General features: G+C 46.3%; 1 protein-coding gene across 1 annotated transcript in view; it reads left to right on the top strand.

The window, feature by feature from the left end:
• Window positions 1-209, top strand: part of LOC310888927 (uncharacterized protein) — a gene marked incomplete at its 5' end in the record, with an annotated part of 73,601 nt that extends 73,392 nt beyond the window's left edge. Inside the window, one exon of the mRNA XM_083852564.1 lies at window positions 130-209. The remainder of the gene's footprint in view (window positions 1-129) is intronic.
• Window positions 210-6,504: the final 6,295 nt, after the last annotated feature.

Below are 6,504 nucleotides of genomic sequence, written 5' to 3'. Positions count from 1 at the left end.
CCGGTTCTCGGGGTCCCAGGGTGTTGTGGTTTAACCCGGCTGGCAGCTAAACACCACACAGCCGTTCGCTCACCCTCCCCCCTCCCTCTCTGGGATGGGGGAGAGAAACGGGAAAGTGAAGCCGGTGAGTTGAGATAAAGACAGTTTATTAAGACAGGAATATAATAATAACAATAATAATAATAGTGATAATGATAATAGTATTAATAATAATAATGTGTAAGAAAACAAGTGATGCACAATGCAATTGCTCACCACCCGCTGACCGATGCCCAGCCTATCCCCGAGCAGCCGGCCCCCCACCCCGGCCAGCCACCCCTATATATTGTTTAGCATGACGTCAGATGGTATGGAATACCCCTTTGGCCAGTTTGGGTCAGCTGTCCTGGGTCTGTCCCCTCCCAGCTCCTGCTGCACCCCCAGCCTGCTCGCTGGCAGGACAGAGCGAGAAGCCGAAAAGTCCTTGGCCTGGTGTAAACACTGCTCTGCAACAATTAAAACATCGGCATGTTATCAGCGCTCTTCTCATCCTAATCCAAAACACAACACCCTACCAGCTACTATGAGGAAAATTAACTCTGTCCTAACTGGAACCAGGACACAGGGGCTCCTGTTATCTCGAGGCCTAAGCGCAGCACAGGCACAGTACATCACAAACGTAGCACATATTGAGCAATGAGTGTTGTCTACATATTCATTCTTAATCAATCGCCCTCTAATTTCTAACCCCATGTCTCAACTTGACACGAGGGGTTGCTCCCATTATGCAAGTAAGTGTTTAGCCCTGGTATTGCAGGAAAGGGCAGAGCAGGCTGGAAGTAAGCATGCTGGTGAATCCCTTCAACTGTGTGCCTCTGTCACACTGTCAAGAACAAATAAAAGGAGAGAATCTGGCAGCTCCACGGAATTCAATGATCTGTTAAGACTCTTAACAAAATATAATAGAAATGCATAATGCAAAGCTCTTTTCCTTTCTGTCTGTGCTGAATGGCTAGCACATAGATACAAGAAGGCAAATTTAGGAGAAGATAACCCATTGCCCTGGATTTTGTATAAAGTTAAAATCTTATCTTAAACATTCCCTATAGTGTGTTCTAAAACCCTCGAGAGTGGTCCTGCTCTTGTTGTTTAGGAAAACCAAATACAAAATAAGCTAACCAAACTGTGTCCATCTAAGGGTTGCTCAATAAGCTGCAGAAGACGCTTAATGTATCAAAGGATGAAGCACGTTGGAGTGAGGGTTAGGCTTTTAAATATCCTTAAAAATGAGAGCTGAAGTGCCTGGTTAGTTCGGTAGTTTTGAAGCTCAGCTTCACCGGAAGTCAGTTGTACTAGCAAGAATTTCTGTTTCGTGTGTCTGTACATACATATATATGTATTTATGCACTGTCACACATACAGATGTGTCCTTGAACCAGCTGCAGCAGAGGAAACAAGAGCGAGCTGTATAACCGGGACATTATAACGTTATAATCTGCTGATTTCCCTGTGGCTGAGGGGATGATGGATCCTCTGTGCTCATTGGTAGCATTCTGGAGGCTATGTCCCCAGTGATCACACCAGTTTTCCTCCTGGATGAACAGTCTCTGAACCAAGCAGCACTGTCAACTGCTGGAAAATGGTTCTTCGTGCTGGCAGGCAATCACAGGCAAGCAGGCTACTTTCTTTTTCACCAGCAAGAGAGGGCATTTCAGAGGAAATCACTATGCATAACACAGGACAAAATATTTTCCCATTGTACTGGGATGAATCTAGAGCAGGGAAACTGCACTTAGGATATGAAAAAAAGGGAAATAACAACATGGGGCTGTCTGCAGTGCAGTAAAGGAAACAAAACACACCAGAAATATGTTTCCTGCATGTACTGAATGCTTTAAAACATGATGCTTTTCCTTTCAAAAACACTGGCATTACAAGCCCTTATTTTTTCTGAGTTGAGTAATACATTCCAGGCTTCATAGGACACTTTGCTGCAGCTGAGATGGCATTCAGCTGTGGTTACTATGACAAACAGAGAAGAACTGGCATGTGGCAGGCTTGGATGAATATGCAATCACATTTTGTGAGAAAAATATTTGTAAAAATGAATCAGATACTGCCTTGCTCAGTGGTCTATGGTACTGAAAACGAACAATGTTTACAAACATTTTATGGGTCAGTATAAAAATACACTGCATTTGACTTTGTAAATTTATAGGATGATTTTCAGCTTTGTTTTCTTTAGACAAAGCTTCCTTTATTGGTTATTTATTTTCATTCACCATGGAAAATGTCTTCAGGCTCACCAAAGATGAGAAGACAATACAATATTTTATTAATATTCCTTATTATTTTATCTTTTTTCTCCAAGATGAAGAATGTACTGTTATTCCCAGAACTTGATTAGAAAAGCAAACCAGTCTCCGCACGGTAACCCTGAATCAAGTGTGAGGAACACTCTGTAGCCAATAACATAGGCTCAGGCGAGGATCTCAGTGAAGTAGTAATTATTCGTGATTGCAATGGCGGGCGACCCACAAGCAGGAGCGCACCTACTACTTCCATAACACTGTTTATATACTTTTTTTTCTCGAGGACCGGGACCCTCCCCTGTTTCCCCATTGACTGGGTAATCCAGGTTCACAATCTATCCGGTGCTTCACAGACAATACATGGCTTTCAGTTGCCGGCCTATTATCTTTCAAATTTCTTTTGACTTTTACAGTCTTTGAGGTGGTAATGTTTCTTACACAGTGATTTCTGCCTAATTGCTCTAAGGATTCTGGTTGTCTGCATTTTACAAGGTTGTCTGTTAAGCTTTCTTATCACTGCAAGCATATCTCAATACCACATTCCTTCCCTCTAAACAATGGAACTCTGTGCAAAAACAACATTTTTATTCCCACAATTCCCCCCTTTTCTTCTTTATAAATTGTTGATTTTTGCAGAACTTTTCTCTAAGGTGTAATTTGGTAGATATCTTCCTCTTCTTCACTTTCTTTGCTTTCCATCTCCTCTAATATCATCATCTTATCTGAGTAGGGTGGTGGATCCATGGTCATTTGTTTCAATAGTGCAGTTCCAATTAACCACTGTACTAGTCCTTTTACACAGGGGATAATGCAACAACCAAGGCTGTCAAAACTCCTGCTACTATGATCAAGGATGTAAATATTGTGAGAAACACTCCGTAGCCAATAACTTAGGCTCAGGCGAGGATCTCAGTGAAGTAGCAATTATTCATAATTGCAATGGTGGACGCCCCACAAGCAGGAGCGCACCTACTGGTTCCAAAACACAGTTTATATACTTTTTTTCTCGAGGACCAGGACCCTCCCCTGTTTCCCCATTGACTGGGGAATCCAGGTTCACAATCTATCTGATGCTTCCCAGACAATGCAAGGCCTTTAGTTGCCGGCCTGTTAAATTTCAAGTTTCTTTTGACTTTTTTACTGTTTGAAATGGTAACATTTCTCCACTTATCTGACTTGACTTAACACCGTGATTTTCACCTAATTGTTCTAAGGAGTCTGGTTGTCTGCATTTTACGAGGTCACCTGCTGAGCTTTCTTATCACTGCAAGCATATCTCAATACCCCATTCCTTACCTTTAAACAATGTAACTCTGCAAAAACAACATTTTTATTCCCACAATATGGACACTACCATCCCTTTCCATTTACCAAACCACGATTCCAACCATCCTGTGATGGAGGTGTCTGTCCCTAATTTTTCTGCCAATTCACTGGCAAAGGTGGTAAGCCCTTGCAATGCTCTAGTTACTGTGCCATCCAGGGCAGTATTGTTGGGTATAAAAGTGCAGTATTGTTGGGTATAAAAGTGCAACCAATGGTTGCTCAGTATCACACACACACACACCTCCTTTTTCCGCAAGCATCATATCTAATGTTATTCTGTTTTCCCAAGCCATTTGCTGGTGGCATCTAGTTCACAGATTCACAGATTTCTCTAGGTTGGAAGAGACCTCAAGATCATCGAGTCCAACCTCCGACCTAACACTAAGTACTCCACTAAACCATATCCCTAAGCTCTACATCTAAACGTCTTTTAAAGACCTCCAGGGATGGTGACTCCACCACCTCCCTGGGCAGCCCGTTCCAATGCTTAATAACCCTTTCGGTAAAGAAGTACTTCCTAACATCCAACCTAAAACTCCCCTGTCGCAACTTTAGCCCATTCCCCCTCGTCCTGTCACTAGGCACGTGGGAGAATAGACCAACCCCCACCTCTCTACAGCCTCCTTTCAGGTAACTGTAGAGAGCGATGAGGTCGCCCCTGAGCCTCCTCTTCTCCAGGCTGAACAAGCCCAGCTCCCTCAGCCGCTCCTCGTAAGACTTGTTCTCCAGACCCCTCACAAGCTTGGTCGCCCTTCTCTGGACTCGCTCGAGCACGTCCATGTCCTTCCTGTAGCGAGGGGCCCAAAACTGAACACAGTATTCGAGGTGCGGCCTCACCAGAGCCGAGTACAGGGGCACAATCACTTCCCTCGACCTGCTGGCCACACTGCTTCTTATACAGGCCAGGATGCCGTTGGCCCTCTTGGCCACCTGAGCACACTGCTGGCTCATATTCAGCCGACTATCCACCAATACTCCCAGGTCCTTCTCGGCCAGGCAGCTTTCCAGCCACTCATCTCCCAGCCTGTAGCTCTGCTTGGGGTTGTTGCAGCCCAGGTGCAGGACCCGGCACTTGGCCTTGTTGAACTTCATGCAGTTGACCTCAGCCCATCGCTCCAGCCTATCCAGATCCTCCTGCAGAGCCTTCCTGCCCTCGAGCAGATCGACACACGCACTTAGCTTGGTGTCATCTGCAAACTTACTGAGGGTGCACTGGACGCCCTCATCCAGATCATCAATAAAGATATTAAAGAGGACCGGCCCCAGTACCGAGCCCTGGGGGACTCCACTAGTGACCGGCCTCCAACCAGATTTGACTCCATTCACCACAACTCTCTGGGCCCGGCCATCCAGACAGTTTCTAACCCAGCGAAGCGTACGCCAGTCCAAGCCCCGAGCAGCCAGTTTCTTGAGGAGAATGTTGTGGGGAACGGTGTCAAAAGCCTTACTGAGGTCAAGGTAGACCACGTCCACAGCCTTTCCCTCATCCACCAAGCGCGTCACTTGGTCATAGAAGGAGATCAGGTTCGTCAAGCAGGACCTGCCTTTCATAAACCCATGCTGACTGGGCCTGATCGCCTGGTTGCCCTGCAAGTGCCGCGTGATGACCCTCAAGATAATCTGCTCCATGAGCTTCCCCGGCACTGAGGTCAAACTGACAGGCCTATAGTTCCCCGGGTCTGCCCTCCGGCCCTTCTTATAGATGGGCGTCACATTGGCTAGCCGCCAGTCAACCGGGACCTCCCCCGATAGCCAGGACTGCCGATAAATGATGGAAAGCGGCTCGGCCAGCTCCTCCGCCAGTTCTCTCAGTACCCTTGGGTGGATCCCATCCGGCCCCATCGACTTGCGCACATCCAAGCTCCGTAGCAGGTCGCCAACCATTTCCTCATGGATAGCGAAGGCCACATCCTGCTCCCCATCCCCTTCCACCAGCATCCCCTTCCAGTTGTTCAGCAGTTCCTCTTATCGCATCCCTTTTATAGTTTATGAATCTCTGCTGATTATAATAGATATAATTAATCCAATCCACATTCTTATTGATTGTTACCCACCAGAACGGTGACTCAAACCCTGCAGCAATTTGATTCCTGGCTTCCTGTTCATCGGGAACTCCTCTAAGCACCCCAAGAGAATCTATATAGACTCTGTCATCAAATGATACTCCTAAGCTTCTTTTACTTCTTCTGGGTATTTGTGATGTTTCTCTTTCAAATGCCAGGGTGAAGGGTATAGCTAATTGAACAAGTGCACAAGTGCCTCCCCAGTTAGATGGTAGGGTGGACCGTAAGATCTTCCCTCCACAATACCACCAGAGATCTGCCCTGGGGATCTCAAGTCTTGAGCAGTTTCCCATCAAGTCCTCGGTAGCATTCAAGGTCCTCGTGCACAAGACAAATTCTCCCAGATGCCGGGTAGCACTCACACCTTGCTGTGAGAGGCAAGCTGTATGGTTACCTATAGCTGTGGAGAATACAGGGGGAGCCCTGATTTTGCTATCATGCAAGGAAGGGAATAGCAAAGAGAGAGACTTACAGGCCTCATTTCCCCAGGCAGTCTTTTCTTGGTACAATGCAATCATACATCGCATCCCCTGGGAATCCTTGGTCCACCGGAACGGGAAGGGCACTATCTGGGCAATCGGTCATCCCGAGGCACAAGCATAGCAATTGCTATGGTTGAGACTCTGGACAGTATATTTGACCCATTCTATCCAGGCATTCATATCCCCATACCCTGTTTCAATCTCAAATGTTTGAACTGCCGCATTTCAAAGAGGGCCTCCTGTTTTCTCTCCTGTTTTCTCCTTGAGTTTCTCCCTTTCTCTGATGGCAATAGAGGATCGTTTCCATACAGCTATTCTCAGTCTGGCTGTTGGGTCTCTCCC

The sequence above is a fragment of the Anser anser genome (assembly GCF_964211835.1).
Source record: "Anser anser genome assembly, contig: SUPER_W_unloc_4, whole genome shotgun sequence".
NCBI lineage: Eukaryota > Metazoa > Chordata > Aves > Anseriformes > Anatidae > Anser > Anser anser.
This window is presented reverse-complemented; position numbering and strand designations above follow the sequence as displayed.